Source organism: Poecile atricapillus, chromosome 19 (assembly GCF_030490865.1).
Source record: "Poecile atricapillus isolate bPoeAtr1 chromosome 19, bPoeAtr1.hap1, whole genome shotgun sequence".
Lineage (NCBI taxonomy): Eukaryota > Metazoa > Chordata > Aves > Passeriformes > Paridae > Poecile > Poecile atricapillus.
Window position 1 is genome coordinate 2,620,552 of NC_081267.1, and position 24,757 is coordinate 2,645,308.

Consider the following 24,757-nt stretch of genomic DNA (forward strand, 5'->3'; position numbering starts at 1 on the left):
AGAATACATACTGCATCTCTCACTGGAGGAGATCAGATTTGACTGACAGAACAAGAAGCCAGTGGGTACTGGGGACATGGGGTCTTCTCAACAGCAGGAGACAGATGTAACCCGTGGTCCCTAACTCAGCACGCAGCTCATTGGGCAGCAGGGCTTAATCCATTGGAAAGGGGAGACCCTGGAGCTATAGTTGGTACTCCTGACCAACTACTGGCAGACATGCACAAAGCTGCCTGCTTGCAAATGATACATGACAGAAAATTAACTACTGGCTATGAATCACCAATGCAATTACCTGTGAAATGATGACCCCTTTAATTCGAGGCCTTCCAGAATCACGTAAACCTACAGCAATTTTCCTTCAAAAAACCATAGCAGCTAGAACTCCTGTTGTTGGCACTAAAATAAAAGTGCACTATTGCTGTGATTTAAACTGAAATCCCTTTGTGTCCTTTTGCACTGGGAGATCAAATGAATCTCTCATGATTCCCGCCGGTGTTAGTGATCATGACAGAGCCCTCAGCAATCCAGGCAGCAACACAGGCAGCAGGACACAGATGGCACTTCCTGGCTGGGACAGGGCTTGTGCCTTCAGCAGAACCACCAAAGGCCAAGGGGCTTCTGGCCATTTTCCCTGCACCACTGCACGCCTGGGCAGCTTGCAGAGCACAAGCCCCCTTTTCCCCCTCTTCCCCTATGCCCCACACACCCTGGGCAGCAAAAGAAAGCTCCTGGGAGTCTGACTATTATAACATATCCTATATTATTTACATACTAAAGAAAAACAAAAAAGAAAAGAACAATATTTGAAGGAAAAAAAGTCCCTGCTGGCTGCTCATGTGGCCCCAGCAGACACAGCCTCCCAGATCAGCTCTCTGCAGAGCTCCAGCAGCGCAGCCAGCTGAGGCCCGACAGACGAGGCCGTGACCTCCATGCCCTGCGGAGCTGATCTCGCAGCCTCTGGAAGGTGGAGATAGGAGCGTGGTCTCCTGCCCTGAGAAGGCACAAAGTCTGAAGTGCCAGGCTTCCAACCTCCAGGCTGCTGTCACATGCTGTGTCTTCAAGGGCTGGAAGAGAGATGGACAGAGCCACGGTCAGATCCCAGACCTGCGGGGGCCCACGGAGAGCCCCCTGCCAGGGCCATCCCAGCCGGCTCTTGCCATGGCCAGCAGGGAGCAGGGACCGAGGGGATCAGCCCGAAGCTGCGGCCACGAATGCCCCACGTGCCCCTGAAATCTCGGTGTGCTCTGCCCACACCGCCCCTCATCCTCACAGGGAGCAGAGCCCTCCACAGCCAGGCCAGGGCTTGCAGCTCCCCCCGACAGCCCCGCTGACAGCCCGCTGCCCTCACTCACCCTCACAAATGAGCAGCATCTCTTCCTTCTGCCCCCTCAGGTGCTGCCCGGCCATCCCTGGGAACACAGAGCCTGTCAGGGCCCCGGCGGCACAGCTCCCTGCCAGCGGCGCTGCCAGCCCTGTGGCCACACGGCCTCCCGCCCCGGCAGGGCTCAGCCCAGGCCCTTGCCGCATCCTGACTCAGCCCAAGGGCACGGCTGCCAGAGGCCGGCAGCAGCCCCGAGGGCAGCCGGGGCTCCAGGGCGCCGGGCCCGGGTGCCGCTGCCGGGGCAGCAGCCGGGGCCGGGGCCGAGCTGCGGCGGGGCGGGGAGGGAGCCCGGGTTCGTGGCTCACCGATGAACCTGATGGCCGCCTCTCGCAGGGGCTCCTGTGGGCTCTGCAGGTACGGCAGGGCCCGGCGCAGCTGCTCGGCCGCTCGCTTCCTGTCCTGTGCCAGCTGCAGAGAGCGGCAGGAGGGAAGGGTTGGTGCGGGCTCTGCCCCTCGGCCGGGCACTGCCTGCGGCCAGCCCCGGCCTCCCGTGCCCACCCAGCCCTGAGGCCCGGCCAGCAGCCGCTGGCGCCGGGCTCTGGAGGGGGCAGAGGGCCGGCTGCTGCCCGGGGAGCCGCGGTGCCGCCCTGCCCGAAAGGCCAGCTGGGCCGGGGCTCCATGGGCACACGGCTCGGGGCCACAGGGGGCTGGAGTAGAGCCCGCGGGGCCCAGGGAAGGGAGCAGCGTGTGGGGCACAGGCTGGCGCCCCTGGGTGCGGCACTGGGCAGGGCACAGCTGCCAGCCCCACACACTGAGCTTCTCCAGCCGGGGGTTGGGGCTTCCAGGCTGCCCTTACCAGGCCCTCGCTGAACCTCCAGCTCTGATCCACCCGCAGCATCTGCTGGAGATCCTTCCTCTTCAGGAATCGGGCGGAACAGAGCAGCGTTTCCCGGGAGGCCTGGAGAGCAGCAGAGACCCAGAGATGGCACCACAGCCCAGGGCGCAGGACCCATGTCCCTGGACCAAGACCAGGAGGGAGCTGCAGCCTGCGAGGCAGCAGAGCAGGAGGCACTGAGCGCCCTGCCAGGGAGCCACAGCAGCTGCCGAGTCCTCACATCAACCACGCGCTGGTTCTCGTCATGGCAGTGCAAGGAGAGTGGGAGCAGACTCTGCTGCACGTGGGACTTCAGGGCCTTTTTTCCCTCCTTTGGTAATAAATCCATCATCTCTTGAAAGATGAACATGGAGCACAGCTGCACCTGGCTATCATCCTGTAGGAAAGGAAGAAATAAAGACCTCAGCATCAGCTGCTTCAGGCCCACCTGGGCACAGCCTGAAAATGCACAGGGCACAGTGCCTAGGCAGCAGCCAGCGGCCATGGCTGGAGACACAGAGCCTTACATTGTCGAAGAGCGGCAGGAGCGCCTCAGCCAGCTGCAGGCCGAGGGGGATGGTTATCGGGCCACCGTTGTACAGGAACAAACGGCTGAGGAGAGCAATGCTCATCCCAAGCACATCGCTGTCATTTTCCCACAGGAGCTCCACGAGCCTTTCATGCAGGCTCCACATTCTTTTGGCCTGTGTGGAACACAAGTGTGTGAAATGCCACCCTGCTGCCACAGGGCCCAGAGGCCAAAGGCCTGTGCCAAAGCCCTGGGGCAGAAGGCAAGAGGCAGGAGGCAGGAGAGCTGGCAGCAGCTGCCTCAGTTGCCAAAGGCCAGCCAAGCGCAAGCCACTGCCTTCCCCAGCCCCACGCTGGCAGCCGCTGCCCCCTTCTCACCATGGAGGAATTCTTGCCGAGCACCACAAGGCCTCTGAGTGCCAAGCGACGCCTCTCCCTGCACTCGCTCTGCAGTTTGTTTGATGTGATCTCCAGGACGCTGTCACGGTATTCACTCGAGTCCAGGCACTCCAACATCTGAAGAGCACAGGCCGGTGATGGGGCAGCACCGCACAGGGCTGGGCCCAGGCAGCAGCACAGGGCGTGGGCACCGTCCCGGGCGGCTGCGGCACCGAGAGGGCAGAGAGCTGGGAGACAGCTCAGCGAGGCAGCGCTGGCCTTCAGGCTCACCTCCACAAGGAATGCCATGGCGGCCAAATCCCCGTGTGCCATGTCTTTGCTGAGCAGCCCGAGCAGGTAGAATGCAATCGCAGAACACAAGGGTAGGGACACGTGACGCATTCCTCTGACGGGAGGAAAAAGGAACCAAGACCCTGAGCCAGCGGGACAAACCTCTCCATGGACTGACTCACAGGAGGAGCTTGGCCCTTCTCCACCCTGCAAGGGGACCCAGGCCCTTTGGGAGGCAGCTGCTCTTGGGCACCCTCCTCTCCCAGGCTTTTGCAGTGTCCTTGGCCATCCCTTGGTGACAAGGCCCTCTGGCCCATGACCACGGGGACTGTGTGGGGCACCCCAGGCACAGGGCACAAACGCTGTTTGGGGGCAGCTCACCTGGCCAGCACAGCCACGGCACAGTGGTGCGTGCCAGCACAGAGCAGCGTGTCCCAGCCACACTCGTCTTCCACTGCCGCCACCACATCCTCATAGTGCAGTCGGCAGAGCAGGGCCTTCAGGGTCTGCACTGCAAACCTGTGTGCACAGCAAAGCCCAGGTGATGCTGGGAGCACGGGCTCCTGCCCTGGGGACATGGCAGGGACAGGAGGACTGGCATGGAGCACCTGTTGGGGCTGATGGCAAGGCCGTGTTGCTCCTGGCATCTCTTCCAGAAGGTATCGACCTCCTCTGGCATATCCAGTGTGCTGAAGAGCACTTGCAAGAGCAGATGCACCAAGAGGCGGGGGAAATACACTGCCACTGCATGTGGGACACAGGGCAGCTGCAGCATCTTCCACATCACCACAGTTGCCTGCGAAGGACAGAGCAGCCCGAGTCAGCGCTCAGTGCCCAGGTGTCCATGTGGCAGGGCCTGAGCGTGGGAGGGAGAGGCCAGTGGAGATGTAGGGACAGCAGCCAGCCTGGTGGCCCTGGAGCTGCTCCTAGGCTGGGTTTGAGCCCAGTGCATGAGGCAGGGAGATGCCATGGGAGGAGGGAGGATGGAGACCTGAGGGAGAGGTGACCTTGGGGTGAGCAAAGGTCAGTTGCAGAAACTCACAGCCAGGGCAGGGACAGCCGTGTGGTCCCCATCGGAGGTGCACATGCTGTGCTCTGGCCAGTTGCCCAGCACATCCAGGAGTATCAGCATGGCCGGCTCTGCAGCCCTGCACGAGCACATGATGCTCTTCCACATGGTGGTAGCAGCTCTGTGGGGTCAGAGTTCTGTGTCAGGGGGGTCTGGGACACATCACCGTGGCCTGGGCAGCAGCAGGGAGCTGAACTGGCTGCCAGCCCTGCCTCTGCCCCCTGCCCCTCAGTGGCAGCCCAGCCCTGTGGGGACTGGCCCCTGAGGGCAGCAGGCTCGGGGGCTGCTGTGCCAGGGCTGACAAAGGGAGGAGCCACAGGGCCCTGGAATCCTCTGTTTGTCAGACACCTGGGCCAGGCTGTGCAGGGTGATGCCCTGAGCCCTCTGGGCACGTGGGCCCTGTACCTGTCACACGATGGGGCCACACGCAGGAGAGCCATCACCACGTCAGCAGGCTGTGCCTCTGTCAGATCCAGAAGGGGCCTGCACAGATTGTACTCAGGAAACTCATTAGCCTCGAGCCACTGGTGGATGTACCTCACCATGCTGGGCACCTGGAGAAGGCACAGGGAAACTTGGAAAGCTGCCAGCGGGAGTAATGTGCCCAGCTTCCCAGAGAAGTGCTTCCCTTCCCACCACACTGCCACGGCCTCAAAGGCTCACAGTGAGCAGCTGGCGTGGCCAAGCAATTCCTGGGAGGATGGAAGCCAGGCCACAGGCTGCTTACTTGCTTTGGACTGGAAGGACCCTCCTCCACAAGCATGTCCAGCAGGGCAGCACAGGTCTTGGTTTTGAAGATGGCAGAGTATGCTCTGACCACAGTGCCCATGGCACTGGTCTCTTCCTCCCGAATTCTCTTCATGAATTTGCAAATCATCTGCAGCAGAAGGGCAAGAAATGAGGGACATTGCATGGAGTGCTCCAAGCGTGGTGCTGGGCTGAGCAGGGACAGCAGGCCCAGCCCAGCTGGGGATGGCTGCAGGTACCTGCGCTGTTGTGCGGAACAGGCCACGGCTGCGTCCCTGCTCTCGAGTGCGCTCCATGGCTGCTCCTGGCAAAGAGCGAGCGCAGCCAGAGCTGAGGGGCTGCGGGAGAGGCCGGAGAACACAGCCCAGCCCTGCACTCCCCAGGCAGGGACAGCCCCGGGATGCCCCAGGGCACAGAGTACAGCTCCAGGGTGTCTGGCCCAGCCCCACTTCTGTCCTGTCCATGGGCGTGTCCCCAGGGGATGGGATGGGATGGGATGGGATGGGATGGGATGGGATGGGATGGGATGGGATGGGATGGGATGGGATGGGATGGGGCGAGGCCAAGCTGGCTGCAGGCACCAGCCCTGTGGCCCAGGTCTGCCGCTCACCCTCCTGCGGTGGCTGGAATTGCTCCAGCTCTCCAGGCTGCTGTGCTGGGGCAGTCCCAGGGCCTTCTTTCTCCTCCTTCACCCCCGTCACCTTGGGGACACTTGGAGGTCTCTGCTCAACAGCACTGCCTGGATTCATGGCTACTTGCAGCAGAGGTGGCTCGGAAAAGGTCGGAGTTGGCAAGTCCTGCAGCCGTGCCTGGAAGGCACCTGCAGGAGTGAAGTCTTGGCAAGGCTGCAGGACAGCAAGTCCTGCACTCAGGTCTCAGGGGCTCGTGCCACAAGGACAGGAGACTCCTTGTCAAGGACCGCGGTGAGGAAATGCCACGGTCTGGCCTCGAGCTCACCTGAGAAGTGTGGTGCTTCACCTCACCAGAAGTGAAGCCTCGGGAAGGCTGCAGGTCACCGAGTGCTGTGGTCTGGCCTCGAGGTGACCTGCAGGAGTAACGCCTGGGAAAGGCTGTGGGTCAGCAAGGAATGAGTGCGCCGTGCGGGGGCTCCTCACAGCACCACTCTGTCCCGTCCTGCCCTGTCACGTGCACCAAGCACTGTGGCGTGGCTGTGTCACTGCCAACACTAATGTCACCCCATGTCACAAAGGGCCCTTGGACACCCTGTCCCGTTCCATTCCACGGTTACCATGCTGCACTGTGTCACCAAGGGCCGTTGCACACGCTGCCCCCTGCCCTGGGGCTCCACCCAGCCCAGCCAAAGTGGCCCAGCTTGGAAGCAATGCCTTGGCCCAAGTGTCTCAGACAGCCCAACAGGATCTTTAGGAACAGCTCAAACCATCAGCAAAGGCTGCCCTGCTCTGTGGGCTCAGGGCAGCAGAAGAAGCCCCTGGGCTGCCGATGCTAAATTTGCTGATTTCCAAAAAATTCTTCATTCACATACCCTTTTCCAAAGTAACTAATTCTTTCTGCATCCAGCTTTTTGCATAGCTGAAGCATTATGTCACTGCCTCGGCACCAGCGTGCCTGGTGTCCAGCCTAGTGTCAAACTAGGACACTCCAATAAAATGGAACAAGCCAGTGTTGGTACCTCCAACACAAGAGTGGCAGTAGAAAACAGGGCTGTTGTTATCCCAAGCCAACCATTTGTGTGTATCCACTGGAGTGACAGAAGCACCTGAGCATTTCTGCAGCTCATTTAGGATACAACTGGGAGGCTCCAACCAAAGTAGCAGGGCTGCAGTTGATTTGTGCCCTGCTCTAGGAACATCTGAAGCCACGGATGGCTGCTGAGGAGATGGGGCTGTGATGCTCGCGTGCAGCCAGGAGAGCAAGAGCAGCACCTTTGCAGGGTGTGAAAGGGCTACAGAGAAGTGGGAGAGTGACTCTTTGTCAGGAACTGTAGTGACAGGACAAGGGGAAATGGGTTCCAATGGAGAACAGGAGTGGATTTGATGTTAGGAAAATATTCTTTGGTGTGAGGTGGGTGAGGCCCTGGCCAGGCTGTGCAGAGAGGCATTAAAGGACAGGCTGAACAGGGCCCTGAGCAACCTGGTGAGGTGGGAGGTTGCTCAGGGCTGAACAAGAGGACCTTTAGGGTCCCGCCCAAGCCAAACCATTCCAGGATTCCATCATTCCAGGCCCTAATGGAAGTGGTCCCAGGACTCCTGTAACATCACTGCCCCCAGAGTTGTGATGTCTCAGCCCGTGTTCCAGCAGCAGAAACACAAGCAGGGCAGGATCCCCTCGCTTGGCTTTTGTCCCTTGAACAATCTGAGCACGGGGCAATGCAAAGCAGAGGAGGGCCAGAGCTTTTGGGGGCTCCAAGCCCTTAATATCAGCCCCTGCAGCTGCAAAAGCTGCTCCCCAGATGCTGGCTCCAGCAATTCCCAAGGCCATAAAGGCCTTCAGAGCCTGAATGTGGATTTTGCATCCCTGCAGCTTGATGCCAGCTCTCAGCCCAGGAGTCCCTGTGGCTGCAGCAGGAAGGGTGGCAGAAGGTTTCCTGCCTGCTTTGCATTGCTGCAGGGGCTGCTCCTGTCAGAGCCCCCTCTCTGCTGGTGACAGCTTTGCTCTTGGGGACAGCGCTCTGCAGCAGCCCAGGAACACGAGCGGTGCCCAGTGCTGGGAGCGCCGCCAGTGGTTCCCTCCTGTGCTCGGGGACCCAGCCCCAGGGTGGCTGTGCCAGCACCCCCAGGGACCTCCAGCCTCAGGAACCCAGGGCAAGGGGAAACCACAACTGTGCAAATGCTGCCTGTGCCCAAAGCAAATGCAAAGACAGACAGCCTGTGACAAACAAGGACAATTTATTTACACAACAGCACCACCACCACCACCACCACCAAACTACAGAATGTATTTACTTTATAAGAACCTTCATAGCAACAATCTATAAAATGTATTTACAAATTAAAGGACCTCTATAACAATTGCAATCTAAGAAATGTATTTACAGAAGAATCTAACTACGGCCTATAGAACATACATACTGAAGGGACTGTGTCCATCATCTCTGTTATTCCTGCAAGAGAAGGAGGCATCCTGGCCACTCCAGCCCAGCCCTGAGGGCTGTTCCTGTGCACGCTCTGGTGCTGTTTCTGCGCTGTCCAGAGCCGCTTCAGCAGCAGCGACTCAGCAGCGCTGCTCGAGGAGACATCACCACCCTCCCCATGGAGGCAGAAGCTGTGCAGACACAGAGCTCTGTGTCAGGGGAGCCTCGGTCTCAGCACCGTGGCCTGGGCAGGCGCAGGGGCCTGGGCTGGCCGCCAGCCCTGCCTCTGCCCACTGCCCCTTATCGCAGGCACCCAGTGGCCGTGGCCTGGCAGGGCCTCCTTGCCCTCCTTGTCCCCAGCCAGCCCAGCCTGGGCACCTCGGGGCTGCTGAGGCCCAGCCTCGAGGGCTTCTGCCGCAGGCATGGCAGTCTCTCAGGGGAAGCACCAGAGCAGCGGGTGGCAGGAACAAGGCGACTGCCTGGGGGCTGCTTGTGGCCTCTGACACCCAATTCCTCAGGGCTTTGTCTTGGTTCTAGAAGACAGGTGTCTGCTACGGAGAGCAGGAGCCTCCCTTGGGATGAAAGAATGTAGACCCCCTCCCTCCGAATTATAAATTTGAAATCAAGGGGCTTTCAGGCAGAGATCTGGGGATAGGAATAACAGTTCTTTACTAGTATAACCAGGCAAACAAACAAACAATAACTACAGCAACAGCAAGAACATAGAACCAGGGACCCCGTGACAGCTTTCTCGGCTGAGATGGGATGGAGGAGAGGTTTTGTTTTCACAAACCCCCTCAGGCAGTCAGTCCCGGTGCTCCTGCAGGGCTCTGAGGAACACTCAGCTGGAACAGCAGGGATGAGCTGAGATCCTGGGCTGGTGGCTGAGGTGGATCAGCAGCTCCACGGCGATGCCTGGCAGGACAGGGGGTGCGAGGCCACCAACAAAGAGGGGAGAAGGAGAAGCAGCAGCTCCGCGACCCAGTGCACGAACGTGCTTCCCCAAAGCCGAGGAAAAAAAGCCAGCTAAAAACTGTCCCCACCCTCCTTTTTCTGCCCCCTCCCCCCCCACCCTGGGCCCGGCCACTCTTTGTCCTTTGTGAGCACCCCTAAGTACCGGTAGTTAGGTTGTCCCAGCACATAATGGGTAAAAATTCCCTGGGCAGGCCAGAACACAAAATAAAACAAAAAAAAGAACACCTAACCCTCAACACTATCCACCCCGAATTTTTTCCCATACCAAAATGTTACATCAAATATTAAACCTTTAAATTATACACAAACACATACTACTTTAACTATATACATATGTACATACAGATACAGATACAAGCACAGTATCATGGGTAGTTCACCCTAAAACCAGGTCCTCCCTGGGGTATGCACCAGATCTCTCCATCTTTTTGCATCACCCACCAAGTGCAACCTGGTCCCTGAGCAAAGACAACCCCACGGATTGGATTGTCTTTGCTGGAGGCAGAATTAACCCAAACAGTTTTTCCCAGCATACCTCTCATATGTACCACTGGAACCTTATCTCCATCTGTCGTTCTAAAGGGCTCAGATTGGGCAGGGCCTGCTCTGTTAGTGGAACCTCTGGTGTTCACCAACCATGTGGCTTTTGCTAAATTAATCTCCCAATTCTTGAAGGTTCCCCCACCCAGTGCCTTCAAGCTGGTTTTAAGCAGGCCATTGCACCGTTCAACTTTTCCAGCAGCGGGTGCATGGTAGGGGATATGATACACCCACTCAATACCATGTTCCCTAGCCCAGCTGTTTATAAGGTTATTCTTGAAATGAGTCCCATTGTCTGACTCAATCCTCTCAGGGGTGCCATGCCTCCAAAGGACCTGCTTTTCAAGTCCCAGGATGGTGTTCCGGGCTGTAGCATGAGGCACAGGGTAGGTTTCCAACCATCCAGTGGTGGCTTCTACCATGGTGAGCACGTAGCGCTTGCCTTGGCGGGTTTGGGGCAGTGTGATGTAGTCAATCTGCCAGGCTTCCCCATACTTGTATCTGGACCAGCGCCCACCGTACCAGAGGGGCTTCAACCGCTTGGCCTGCTTGATCGTGGCACACGTCTCACAGTCATGGATAACTTGAGAAATACTGTCCATGGTTAGATCCACCCCTCGGTCTCGTGCCCACTTATAGGTGGCATCTCTACCCTGATGACCTGAGGCGTCATGGGCCCATCGAGCTAGGAACAACTCTCCCTTGTGTTGCCAATCTAAGTCTATCTTTGACACCTCTATCTTTGCAGCCTGATCCACCTGCTCATTGTTTCGGTGCTCTTCATTAGCCCTACTCTTGGGGACATGGGCATCTACATGACGGACCCCCACAGACAGTTTCTCTACCCTGGTGGCGATGTCTTTCCACTCATCAGCAGCCCAGATTGGCTTTCCTCTGCGTTGCCAGTTGGCTTTTTTCCACCTTTCCAGCTATCCCCACAGAGCATTGGCTACCATCCATGAATCAGTGTAGAGATAGAGTTTTGGCCACTTCTCTCTTTCAGCAATGTCCAGGGCCAGTTGAACAGCTTTGAGTTCAGCAAGTTGGCTTGATCCACCTTCTCCTTCAGTGGCCTCTGCGACCTGTCGTGTGGGGCTCCATACGGCTGCTTTCCACTTCCGGTTCATCCCTACGATGCGACAGGAACTATCAGTGAACAGAGCATAGCGTGTTTCTTCTGCTGGCAGCTGGTTATACGGTGGAGCTTCTTCAGCCCGTGTCACTTGTTCCTGCTCCTCTTCATCAGTGAGACCAAAGTTTTCACCTTCAGGCCAGTTTGTAATTATCTCCAAAATCCCAGGGCGATTTGGGTTTCCAATACGGGCGCGCTGCGTGATGAGGGCGATCCACTTGCTCCATGTAGCGTCGGTGGCGTGGTGGGTAGAGGGAACCTTTCCTTTAAACATCCACCCCAGCACTGGCAGTCGGGGTGCCAGGAGGAGTTGTGCTTCTGTGCCAATCACTTCTGAGGCGGCTTGGACTCCTTCATAGGCAGCTAAGATTTCCTTCTCTGTGGGAGTGTAGTTGGCTTTGGACCCTCTGTAGCTTCGGCTCCAGAATCCCAGTGGTCGGCCTCGAGTCTCCCCAGGCACTTTCTGCCAAAGGCTCCAGGACAGACCATTGTTCCCAGCTGCAGAGTAGAGCACGTTCTTCACGTCTGGTCCTGTCCTGACTGGGCCAAGGGCTACTGCATGAGTGATCTCCTGCTTAATCTGAGCAAAGGCTTGTTGTTGTTCAGGGCCCCACTGGAAAGTGTTCTTTTTGCGGGTGACCAGGTAAAGAGGGCTCACAATCTGACTGTACTCAGGAATGTGCATCTTCTAAAAACTTATGGCACCTAGGAAAGCTTGCATTTCTTTCTTGTTGGCTGGTGGAGACATTGCTGTGATCTTGTTGATGACATCAGTAGGGATCTGACGCCGTCCATCTTGCCACTTTACCCCCAGAAACTGAATTTCACGAGCTGGTCCTTTAACTTTGCTCTTCTTGATGGCAAAACCGGCTTTCAGGAGAACTTGGATGATTTTCTCTCTTTTCTTAAAGACCTCTTCAGCCGTCTTTCCCCAAACAATGATGTCATCAATGTACTGCAGATGTTCTGGAGCCTCACCCTTTTCCAGGGCAGCCTGGATCAGTCCATGGCAGATGGTGGGGCTGTGCTTCCACCCCTGGGGCAGTCGGTTCCAGGTGTACTGCACTCCCCTCCACGTGAAGGCAAACTGAGGCCTGCATTCTGCTGCCAGGGGAATGGAGAAAAATGCATTAGCAATGTCAATAGTGGCGTACCACTTCGCTGCCTTGGACTCCAGCTCGTACTGGAGCTCCAGCATGTCCGGCACGGCAGTGCTCAGAGGTGGAGTCACTTCATTCAATGCACGATAGTCCACAGTCAGTCTCCATTCTCTGTCAGACTTGCACACAGGCCAGATGGGGCTGTTGAAGGGTGAGTGGGTTTTGCTGACTGCTCGTTGGCTCTCCAGTTCTCGGATCATCTTGTGGATGGGGATCACAGCATCTCGATTTGTTCTATACTGCCGGCGGTGCACCGTCAAGGTGGCAATTGGTACTCGCTGTTCTTCTACTTTCAGGAGTCCTACTGCAGATGGGTTCTCTGACAGTCCAGGCAAGGTGTTCAGTTGCTGGACACCCTCTGTCTCTACAGCTGCTATCCCAAATGCCCACCTAAGCCCCTTTGGGTCCTTAAAATACCCACTTCGGAGGTAGTCTATGCCCAAAATGCACGGGGCCTCTGGGCCAGTCACAATGGGGTGCTTCTTCCACTCATTTTCAGTCAGGCTCACATCAGCTTCCACTAAAGTAAAGTCCTGTGATCCCCCTGTCACACCAGCAATAGAAACAGATTCTGCCCCTACATATTTTGATGGGATTAGGGTGCACTGGGCACCAGTGTCAACAAAGGCCTCATATTTTCGTGGTTCAGATGTGCCAGGCCAACGAATTCACACAGTCCAAAAGACACGGTTTTCCCTAGCCTCTACCTGGTTAGAGGCAGGGCCCCTCTAAGCCTGGTTATCCTTCTTTCCTTGGGTATATGTCTTGGAGGTTCCTTCAAGGGAATCAGACATGTCATCATCATACTTGTCAGTTTGACTACAGGCTACTGGAGCGGCTTTCTTTTTGGTGGAGTATCCCCCCTGAGTCTTGCTGTCTTTTAATTCACGCACCCGTTGTGTCAGAGCACCAGTAGATTTTCCATCCTATCTTTTCATGTTTTCTCCACAGTCACGTAGGAAAAACCACAGCTCAGCTCGTAGCTTTTTCTCTTTATCTGGGGAATTTCTTCGTTGAGTCCCGGGGCTCTTGGACTGTACTGCCGAGACTGGAAGAAGATCTTCTTTGAGTTTCTTGAAATTCTCCTCCATTTTGTCTTGGAAGTTTTGCATATCTGTTCTTACAGCTGCAATGGTTGCCTGCATGGGGCCATGCACGGTATCTGCATATGTTCGAAGTTTCTTCGCCATATCCATCACAGTCTCCTCCCGGTCATCCCGCTTCATTGTTGCTAAAGCAGAAGTGTATTCTTGTGGCCCAAGTCGAACAAGTTTTCGCCACATCACAGATGTACATGGCACCAAATCTGGATTTCTAATACTTAAGTCACCCACGAAGACAATCTCTACTATTGCCATTTCTCTCAAGCGCTGAATCTCTTGTTCTATGGTTTTCTAACAAGTTTGCTGTATATAGAGATCGTCTGCACACAGATATCTTTGTGCCACACTTCTTAGGACCCGTTCCCAGAGACTGTAAGGGTCAGCCCCCCTCATCATTCCTTGATTGATAACCGGATCGTGTGACAGGGATCCCAGATGCCTCGCTTCAGTGCCATCCAGAACTGTAGCTTCACTTGCAGCATCCTACAGACGGACTAACCAACTAATTATAGATTCATCAGGTCGTCGAGTGTAATCTTTTCTCAGGCCACGAAGGTCCTTCAGGGAGAAAGGTTTACTAGCGTCTTCTGATTTTTGATCAGTTGCTGGTCTTGAGGGTCTTTCTCCCGCATCGCCATTATCATCATCTACTGGCCGATTGGTTTTGGTTTTGAATTTCATACCTCTCGTGGTAGGAGCAACAGACACTGGTTTAGGTTCACTGTCTGGTTTGGCTGCTGGCTTAGGCTCACTGTCTGGTTTGGCTGCTGGCTTAGGTTCACTGTCTGGTTTGGCTGCTGGCTTGGCTGCAGCCGGAGTGACTGGGGTAGCTGCTGATTTATCTCCCTGCCCTACAGTATCTAGCACCGTGCGATAAACATACGCTAGGGCCCAGCTTATTGCACTGAGATTTTTCTTCTTAAAATCATCACAGCAATTCTCTTCCAGATATTTCCCTACTTCATCTGGGTTCTGAATTTGTTCATGTGAAAATTCCCAGGCTGGGGGATCAGAAAATTCCTTCAGAGTTCGGCCAATTCTCTCTCATTCTCTACACCACTCAGGATTTCCCACACCTGAGTCTACTTCTGGGGCAGGGGTTTCATTGGCTTTTCTGGATATCTCAGCCCTCATTCTAGAGAAGTTGCAGACCATATAGAGGAAGCTTAACAGCTGAACTACTAGGAAAGTGACCAGGAATGTGGTATCCTTAACACTCAGGGGAAACTGGATATTCTCAAAGAGGGACATAACAGATTCAAAGGAGAAGAAGGAAAGAAAAGGCTGAAAAGCCTCATCCCCTGCTCTTCCTCTAACAAACTGGTTACAATTACCAATAAACTCTCAAAATGTGCTACTGGGACTGGGAGGCAGGGTCGGGCGAAGAAACCATAAGCCAAATATACCTGACAGAAACTTCAGTCGTTCTATGAACTTTCTATAAATCATTATCACCGAGCCCAGCACAATAACCATTCTAATCCGTGCCTCTCTACTGTGAAAGAGGGCAAAGACAGGTATTAAAACCTCAAAAAATTCTAGGGACCAGATTGACATGAAGGCTTCTACCTCAAGAGATATTATGTATCCAAACAACATGGCTACTGACTGCTTTATCCCAATACAGAATAAATACAACTAAAAATACAACCAACAATCAGTACAGGTTTTTCTACTTTCTCTTGCCCCACGTTGAGTGCCAAAAGTGTATTTGTCCTAGTTTAGGGCAAATTAGGAAGGAAAACTCTAAATGGGGATTTCCTCAGGGAAATGCCCCCCTTCACTTTCTGGTCCGGGAAAAGAAAAAAAAAAAATTCTTTGGAGAGAAGTGGAAAAAGCTGTTTATTTAACAGAAATTGAGTAATATTAAATAATAAAACTTCTTGTTGTTCGATGGGATGGCAAATCTAGGAAGAAAAGTCCTTTTCATGTGGTGTAGCTCGGCTCGCTCAGGTTCTTATCAGTCCCTCCGGCGCTGGAAAAGTGCCGAGGCCCAGGCCCCGGTGGGCCACAGGCTTGTGAGCTCCCGGGGTTTGGCTGGGTGTTCAGTCCAGAGCAGGCTTGCACAGATCCAGAAAAAAAGGAAAAAAAACAAGGTCCGGGGAACTCTGCCTCAGCTAGCTAAAACTAACTAAAAACCAGGGAGAAGCTCTGTCCCGCTGTCTGTCCGTGCTGCAGACAACACAGTCCAGGAGCGAGATGTGTGGGAGTGATGTTTTCTTTAACACAAACTGCGGCTTCTTCTACCCCCCTCTCTTGCTCTCAGAGTCAGTCTTAAAGGTGCAGAACTTAATATATAACATAAACCAGACGATTGGGGATACCAGTATCATAAAGTCACCCCAGGACAGGGCCCTTCTAGCCCAGGAAGAAACTCCACCCTGGACCCCTCATGGGGAGGCAGCCCAGGGATTTCTGATTGGGTTTGGGCCCCTGGGGTTTCTCCCTTGCTGTGTTCCCAGTGGTCCCTGACCTTGAACTCCACCCTGGTTCTCAAACCCCATCTCCCTGCCTCTGTTCGGGGCTGTCTGGATCTGAGTTTGTTCCTGAGCTGAATAAATGTTTTCCTGAGCAGAATCCCATCTCGTTGGTATCCCATGCCTGTTCCTGGTAACTGTGGCCTCCCTGGACATGATCCTGCGGCCCCAGAACGCAAGACCCCGCAAAATCAAGACCACACCCCAGACCTCAAAAAATCCCAAAATTCCCTAAAATTTGCCCAAATCCCCCCAAATTGCCTTAATTTTTCTAAAATGGCCTTTTTGTCCTCCTCCAGGACCAGGTGCCTTCGCTGGATCTCGAGGACACCCCCAGGAATTTGGAGGGAGTCTCTCCTCCCCTGCCACCCTCAAAAACCCACAGCTTTTGGGAAAAAAAATTCCCCCAAATCCCTTAGATTCAAGGGGGAGTTCCCCATTTTTGACACATTTTTTGGGGGTTCTCCCCCAAATTTTTCAGGTTTTTTGCCTCTTTGCCATTTATTTAATGGTTTTAGAATTTTTCAAAATGAGCTTTTTTGTGGTAGTTCCCCCGATTTTTTTTAGCGGTCCCTCAATTTTTTTTCTGGGGGTTCGACCCCTCCCGCAATTTTACCTTCGTCCCCCTCCCCCCAAACTGGGGTGAGGGTGTCTTTTTTTCCTGTTCTTTTTTACCTTTTTCCCTTTTTTTTTCTTTTTTTTCCTCTTTTTTTTATTTATGTGCACTTAATTTGGGGGGGCTGAGGGGCAGGAATTTTGAGGAGCTGTTGCCTGGGGGGTGCTGGAAAAGTTGGGAAGACCCCCTCTCTCCAAAAGAATGTGAAAAATCCTGAGAATTCTGGGATTTCCCCCCCTATACCCCTGCCCAAGGTGTGAAAAATGTGAAATAAAAAGATATACATTCTCAGCTTTTTTGTTTATTCTTGGGGAGGGAGTTGTGATTTTGGGGGGGGTTTTGAAGAGGCGTTGGTATTTTTTTGGGAGGTTCTCCCAGTTTTTGGGGGGAATTTGGGAGGAATTTGGGGGTTTGGAGGGAAATTTGGGGTTTTGGGGGGAAACTTCAGGGGTCCTGGGAGGAATTCTGGGGTTTTAGGGCAGGAATTTTAGGATTTTTTTGTAACATTTGGGTGCTTGGGGGAGAAATTTGGGGTTTTGGGGAGAACTCTGGGTTTTTTAGGGGGAGGATTCTGGGTTTTGGGGAAAAAAAACTGGGTTTGGGGGGGGAAATTTGGGAGTTTTAGGGGAAATTTGGAGTCCAGAGGGGAATTTTGGGGAGAAGGGATTTGGTTGTTTAGAAGCACTCCCTGTATTTTTGGGGAGAAATTTGAGAGTCTTGGGGGGGGGAATTTTGGCGATTTGGGGTGTAATTTGAGAGTCTTGGGGGGGGGGGATTTGGGATTTTGGGAGGATTTGGTGGTTTTGGGGGAAAATTTGTGGAGTGGGGAGAATTTTGGGGGTTTTGAGAAAATTGGGGGTTTGGGGGAAAAATTTGGGATTTTTGGGGGGAAATTTGGAGCTTTGTGAGGAGATTTTGAGTCTTGGGATGATTTGGGACTTTGGGGGGAGTATGGGGGTTTTCTGGTTTTTTGGGGGGATTTGTGAGGAATTTTGGGATTTTTGGGGAGGAATTTGGTGGTTTTTGGGGGAAATTCTGGGGTCCCAGGGGTGTTCTGATTGTGGGAAGGGGATTTGGGGAGGATTTTTTGGGTTTTTGGGCAATTTCCATTGATGGGGAGGGGTCCTGATCCCAGTGAGGAGGGGCATTTTGGGGAGGCGTCCTGAATTTGGGGAGGGGTCTCAGGGGGGGATTCCTGATTTTGGGGTGGGGTTTGGATTGGATTTGGGGAGATTTTCCAGCAATGGGGAGGCATCTCGGGGGTGGGATTTGGGGAGGGGTCTCATCAGGGCACCATCCTGAGCTGGAAGCGAGGGGGATGTTGGGAGTGGAATCTGGGGAGGATCTGGGGGGAGATTTTCCAGCCATGGGGAAGGGTCCCGATCCTGGGGCAGTTCCTGAATTTGGGGAGCAGTCTGGAATTTGGGGGGGTCTCATTGGGGCAGCAGGAGGAGCTGGAAGCGGGGCACGATGTTGGCGAAGCCGCTCTCCAGGGGGGCCGTGGGCAGCTCCTCGGGGGGTGCCGGGGGTCGCGGCCGCAGGCGCTGCAGCAGCGAGGTCAGGAACAGGAACAGCTCTGCCCGCGCCAGCGCCTCCCCCAGGCACAGCCACTGCCCTGTGGGGAGGGGGCGTCAGCACCGCCCCACCCCAAAGGGTCGGGGGACCCAAAAGGGCTGGGGGTCTCTAGAGGGGCTGGGGGTCCCAAAAGGGGCTGGGGTCCCAAAGGGGCTGGGAGTCCCAAAAGGGCTGGGGGTCTCTAAAGGGTCCGGGGGTCCCAAAAGGAGCTGGGGGTCCCAAAAGGGGCTGAAGGTCTCAAAAGGGTCTGGGGTCCCAAAAGGGGCTGGGGGTTTCAGGGGTTGGGGATCCCAAAAGGGCCTAGGGGATTCTAAAGGGTCTGGGAGCTTCAGAGTCTGGGGGGTCCCTGAAGGGTCTGGGAGCTTTGGGATTGGGGTCCCAAAATGGTCTGGGGGTTTCAGGGGTGGGGGTCCCAAATGGGTCTGGAGTACCCACCCCGAGGATTTATGGGATTTAGGGGATCCCAAAAGGATGTAGGGCCCCTCCACAAAGGAATTTGGGGATTTTTGGGATTCCAGAAGGATTTAGGACCCCACCCCAAGGATTTATGGGATTTTTGGGGTGCCCACTGGCCGAGAAGGGCACAAAGGCCTCGTTGCGCTGGAACTGACCCTGCTCATCCAGGAAGTTCCCAGGGTCAAATTTTGGGGATTTTTGAAGGATTTGGGGTTGTATAGGACCAAGCTCAGCAGGGGGTAAATGTCTGTGTCCTGTGGGTTCAGGTGTGGGGCCAGAAGGGTCATTTGGGGTCAGGTGTGGGGCCAGAGGGGTCCTTTAGAGTAATTTGAGGTTATTTGTGGCAATTTGGGGTCATTGCAGTCATTTGGGGTTACTAGGGTGTAAGAGACAGTCTGAAGTTACCCTCATCTGCCCCACAACCATCGCAAGAACAGAGACCGAGACCCTGAAGACCCCAAGGGACTTTGTGCAGGGGTTCTGGCCTGGTTGAGGTGGAAGCTTGCCAGGTGATGGTTTGCAGGTGTGCTTGTTGTGCTGTCAAGGTACACTGCCTTCATTCCTGCTGCTGAGCAGGGACTTGTAAGGAGCGGCCTGTTCTGTACCTTACACCTGCTTCCCAGAGCAAGGGGTCTCATCACAACAGCCGAGGAATTTCCCCACCTCTTGGCCAGCTGCCGCTTGCTTTGAAACAGACTGTAAAAGTGACTTTTCCAAGTTACTTTCTTCAAGAGAGATCTCCCCATGGAAGAAGACACCAGCGACACTGTCTCATCCGTTGGTAGCGATAACCCCCCTTTTTTTCTTTTTGCATTTTGCCTCTTTATCCCTCTCTCCCTCTCTCTCTCTCTCTTTCCCTCTCATCTATCACATAACCCATGCTGCTGGCACTAAAATAAAGGTGCATTAGTGCTGTTGTGATTTAAACTGAAATCACCTGGTGTCCTTTTTGCACTCAGATCAAACGAACCTCTCACAACTCCCACTTGTGTTAGGGGATTGTGACACTCGGCAGCGGGGTGACCCAAGGTGTGGCTTAGAGCAAATGCTCCACGGCACAAGGATATTGGTAGGCACATGGTGGAGACAAGGATGAGGAGGAGACCTCCAGTATGGGTTCCAAAGGCTTTTACTTGGCAAAAATGTATACTCTGCTCAGTTTTGGGTGCTTGTCTTACGGCAGCTAGAGAAACTTGCTTTAAGCAAAAAGGTGAGGAAAGAACTAGAATGGACTCCTTTCAAAACCCAGTTGAAATTTTGCAAAAACAATTAGATGAAGAAAGGAATGAGATCCATCTCTTGCCAGTGGCCCGAAGAGAGGAATGGGTTAAAAATTCAAAGAATGCTTATTCACCAAAGAAACAGAGGAGAGGGAAACCCTTCTCATTAATCAAATTTACCCTCAAAAAGAACTAACTGATGAAAAATTGTGGGGAGCACTGCTGTCCTAGCTTGAAACCTTTCATTAAAACAGAATATAATCATATCAATGATGAAGATCTTGATTTGCATACAACCACTAAAGAAATCCTGTACACTGCTGCTGAATTGGCTGAGCTGAAAAAGGAGTACGGGCGTCTCCCTCACGAGTCAGAGACAGAACACATACTGCATCTCTCACCGGAGGAGATCAGATTTGACTGACAGAACAAGAAGCCAGTGGGTACTGGGGACATGGGGTCTTCTGAACAGCAGGAGACAGATGTAACCCGTGGTCCCTAACTCAGCACGCAGCTCATTGGGCAGCAGGGCTTAATCCATTGGAAAGGGGAGACCCTGTAGCTATAGTTGGTACTCCTGACCAGCTACTGGAAGACATGCACAAAGCTGCCTGCTTGCAAATGATACATGACAGAAAATTAACTACTGGCTATGAATCACCAATGCAATTACCTGTGAAATGATGACCCCTTTAATTCGAGCCCTTCCAGAATCACATAAACCTACAGCAATTTTCCTTCAAAAAACCATAGCAGCTAGAACTCCTGTTGTTGGCACTAAAATAAAAGTGCACTATTGCTGTGATTTAAGCTGAAATCCCTTTGTGTCCTTTTGCACTGGGAGATCAAACTAATCTCTCATGATTCCTGCCTGTGTTAGCGGATCATGACAGAGCCCTCAGCAATCCAGGCAGCAACACAAGCAGCAGGACACAGATGGCACTTCCTGGCTGGGACAGGGCTTGTGGCTTCAGCAGAACCACCAAAGGCCAAGGGGCTTCTGGCCATTTTCCCTGCACCACTGCACGCCTGGGCAGCTTGCAGAGCACAAGCCCCCTTTTCCCCCTCTTCCCCTATGCCCCACACACCCTGAGCAGCAAAAGAAAGGTCCTGGGAGTCTGACTATTATAACATATCCTATATTATTTACATCCTAAAGCAAAACAAAAAAGAAAAGAACAATCTTCGAAGGAAGAAAAGTCCCTGCTGGCTGCTCATGTGGCCCCAGCAGACACAGCCTCCCAGATCAGCTCTCTGCAGAGCTCCAGCAGCGCAGCCAGCTGAGGCCCGACAGACGAGGCCGTGACCTCCATGCCCTGCGGAGCTGATCTCGCAGCCTCTGGAAGGTGGAGATAGGAGCGTGGTCTCCTGCCCTGAGAAGGCACAAAGTCTGAAGTGCCAGGCTTCCAACCTCCAGGCTGCTGTCACATGCTGTGTCTTCAAGGGCTGGAAGAGAGACGGACAGAGCCACGGTCAGATCCCAGACCTGCGGGGGCCCACGGAGAGCCCCCTGCCAGGGCCATCCCAGCTGGCTCTTGCCATGGCCAGCAGGGAGCAGGGACCGAGGGGATCAGCCCGAAGCTGCGGCCACGAATGCCCCACGTGCCCCTGAAATCTCGGTGTGCTCTGCCCACACCGCCCCTCATCCACACAGGGAGCAGAGCCCTCCACAGCCAGGCCAGGGCTTGCAGCTCCCCCCGACAGCCCCGCTGACAGCCCGCTGCCCTCACTCACCCTCACAAATGAGCAGCATCTCTTTCTTCTTCTCCCTCAGGTGCTCCCCGGCCATCCCTGGGAACACAGAGCCTGTCAGGGCCCCGGCGGCACAGCTCCCTGCCAGCGGCGCTGCCAGCCCTGTGGCCACACGCCCTCCCGCCCCGGCAGGGCTCAGCCCGGGCCCTTGCCGCATCCTGACTCAGCCCAAGGGCACGGCTGCCAGAGGCCGGCAGCAGCCCCGAGGGCAGCCGGGGCTCCAGGGCGCCGGGCCCGGGTGCCGCTGCCGGGGCAGCAGCCGGGGCCGGGGCCGAGCTGCGGCGGGGCGGGGAGGGAGCCCGGGTTCGTGGCTCACCGATGAACCTGATGGCCGCCTCTCGCAGGGGCTCCTGTGGGCTCTGCAGGTACGGCAGGGCCCGGCGCAGCTGCTCGGCCGCTCGGCTCCTGTCCTGTGCCAGCTGGAGAGAGCGGCAGGAGGGAAGGGTTGGTGCGGGCTCTGCCCCTCGGCCGGGCACTGCCTGCGGCCAGCCCCGGCCTCTCGTGCCCGCCCAGCCCTGAGGCCCGGCCAGCAGCCGCTGGCGCCGGGCTCTGGAGGGGGCAGAGGGCCGGCTGCTGCCCGGGGAGCCGGGGTGTCACCCCTCCCTGCATCCCCACTCGGGGCCAGAGGAGCCTGGAGAAGAAGCCATGCAGCCCAGGGAAGGGAGCGGCGTGTGGGGCACAGGTTGGTGCCCCTGGGTGCAGCACCGGGCAGGGGCGCAGCTGCCAGCCCCACACACTGGGCACCGGGGACAGGGAGCTTCTCCAGGCTGAGGCTGGGCCGTCCAGGCCGTCCTTACCAGGCCTTCGCTGAACTTCCAGAGTTTCTTATCCAGCTGCAGCATCTGTTCAATATCTCTCCTCTTCAGGAATCTGGCTGAAGAATGCAGCGTTTCCTGGGACACCTGGAGAGCAGCAGAGACTGGAGATGGCCCCACAAGCCCAGGCACAGGACCCGCATTCGTGTGCCAAGGCCTGGAGGTGCCAGGGCAGGAGGCAGCCGAGCCCTCTCCCAGGGTGCCACCGGCAGCCCAGGTGTCCTCACCTCTGCCACATGCTGGTTCTGCTCATGGCAGTGGAAGAAGAGTGGCAGCAGGCTCTGGCGCACGTGTGACTTCAGGGCCTTTCTTCCCTCTTCCATTAATAAATCTATCATCTTTTTAAATACAAACATGGAGCACAGCTGCACCTGGTTATCATCCTGTATGAAAGGAAGGAAAAAAGACTTCAGCACTGGATGCTTCGGGCCCCCTTTGGTCTGGCCTGCGAATACACAGGGCACAAAGTGTCTGGGCAGCACCCAGCGGCCGTGGCTGAGGGCACAGAACCTTACATTGTCAAACAGTGGCAGGAGTACCTCAGCCAGCTGCCGGGCTATGGGGATGGCTATCGGGGCACTATTATACAGGAACAAATATTTGAGTAGAACCATGGTCATCCTGACCACGTCACTATCATTTTCCTGCAGGAGCTCCAGCAGGTTTTCAGTCAGGCTCCACATTTTCTTGGCCTGTGGGGAAGAGAAGTCTGTGAAACCCCACCCTGCTGCTGCAGGGCCCAGAGGCCAAAGGCTGGTCCTAAAGCACTTGGGCAGCTGAGCCGGGAGGCAGGAGAGCTGGGAGCAGCTGCCTCCGTGTCTGAAGCTCAGCTAAGCCCAGGGACTGCGTTCCCCATCCCTACACTGCCCGCATGGCTTCAGCCACTGCCCCCTTCTCACCATCAGGGGATTCTTGCCAAGCACTAGGAGGCCTCTGAGTGCCAAGCGTTGCCTCTCCCTGCACTCGCTCTGCAGATGGTTTGACAGGATGTCCAGGATGCTGTCACTGCATTCAGTCAAGTCCAGGCACTCCAGGACCTGAAAGGCACAGGGCAGTGACAGGGGAGCTGGCTGGCAGGAGGCTGGAACCACACAGAGCTGGGCCCTGGCAGCAGCACAGAGCACGGGCAGCCAAATCCCAGGCAGCTGCAGCTGTGAGAGGGCAGAGAGCTGGAAAGCAGCTGGCCTTCAGGCTCACCTCTACAAGGAATGCCAGGGCAGCAAAATCCCAGAATGGCATCTCTTTGCTGAGCAGGCTGAGCAGGTAGAATGCTACCCCAGAACACAAGTGTACGGATGAAGAGCACATTTCTCTGAATGGAGGAAAAAGGAAGCAAAACTCTGAGCCAGCAGCAGTAAAGCTCTCCCAGGAATGACTCACAGAGGGCTGATCTTTCCCCACCAGCCTGCAAGGGGACATGGGCCCTTGGGGAGGTGGCTGCTCCTGGGCACCCTCCTCTCCCAGCCTTTTGAAGTCTCCTTGGTTGTTCCTTGGTGCCCACAACCACTGGGATGGTGTGGGGCACCTGGACACACAGGGCACAAATGCCAGAGGCAGTGGGGAGAAGGGGGTCTCACCTGGCCAGCAGACCCACGGCATAGTGGTGGGTGTCAGCACAGAGCAGCGTGTCCCAGCCACACTTGCGTTCCACTTCCAGAACCACACGCTCACACCGGAGAAGGCAGAGCAGGGACTTCAGGGTCTGCACTGCAAACCTGTGTGCACAGCAAGGCCCACGTCACGCTGGGAGCACGGGCTCCTGCCATGGGGACATGGCAGGGACAGGAGGACTGGGATGGAGCACCTGTTGGGGCTGGTGGCAAGGCCGTGTTGCTTCTGGCATCTCTTCCAGAAGGTATCAACTTCCTCTGGCATATCCAAAGTGCTGAAGAACACTTGGAAGAGCAGATGCACCAAGAGGTGGGGGAAATACCCATTCACTACACGTGGGACACAGGGCACCTGAAGGAACTTCCACATCACCACAGTTGCCTGCAGAGGACAAAGCACCCTGAGACAGCGCTCAGTGCCGAGGTGTCTCTGTGGCAGGGCCTGAGCGTGGCAGGGAGAGGCTGGGGGAGACACAGGGGGAGCATCGGGCCTGGTGCCCCTGAAGCTGCCCCTAGGCCAGGTTTGAGCCCAGTGCCTGAGGCAGGGAGATGCAGTGGGGGAAGGAGGAAACAGAGCTGCTGAAGACACGGCTGGCCATGGGGTGAGCAAAGGTCAGTTGCAGAAACTCACAGCCAGGGCAAAGACACCCGTGTTGTCCCCATCGGAGGTGCACGTGCTGTGCTCTGGCCAGTTCCCCAGCACATCGAGGAGTATCTGCACCACTGGCTCCACAGTCCTGCTCGAGCACATGACCGTCTTCCACATGGTCATGGCAGCTCTGTGGGGTGACAGCTCTGTCTCACGGGGGTCTCAGACACATCCCCGTGGCCTGGGCAGCAGTGGGGGGGGGTAACTGGCTGCCAGCTCTGCCTCTGCCCGCTGCCCCTCACCAGCAGCAGCACCCAGGCAGCCCAGCCCTGTGGGGACAGGGCCCTGAGGGGGCATGGCATGGCAGCAGGCTCAGGGGCCGATGTAGCAGGGCTGGGAAAGGGAGCAGCCAGAGGGCCCTGGAACTCTCTGTTGGTCAGACACCTGGGCCAGGCTGTGCAGGCTGATGGGCTG

At 55.6% G+C, this 24,757-nt stretch overlaps 1 long non-coding RNA gene and 1 pseudogene across 1 annotated transcript; both read right to left on the reverse strand.

The window, feature by feature from the left end:
• LOC131586324 (zinc finger protein 850-like) overlaps positions 1-24,757 on the reverse strand; it is a 505,482-nt pseudogene that overhangs the window by 94,632 nt on the left and 386,093 nt on the right.
• LOC131586428 (uncharacterized) lies at positions 20,828-21,665 on the reverse strand. Its single transcript, XR_009279136.1, has 3 exons — positions 21,586-21,665; positions 21,252-21,308; positions 20,828-20,963 (listed from the first exon to the last, which is right to left on the reverse strand). It is a non-coding gene; the product is annotated as an uncharacterized LOC131586428 (long non-coding RNA).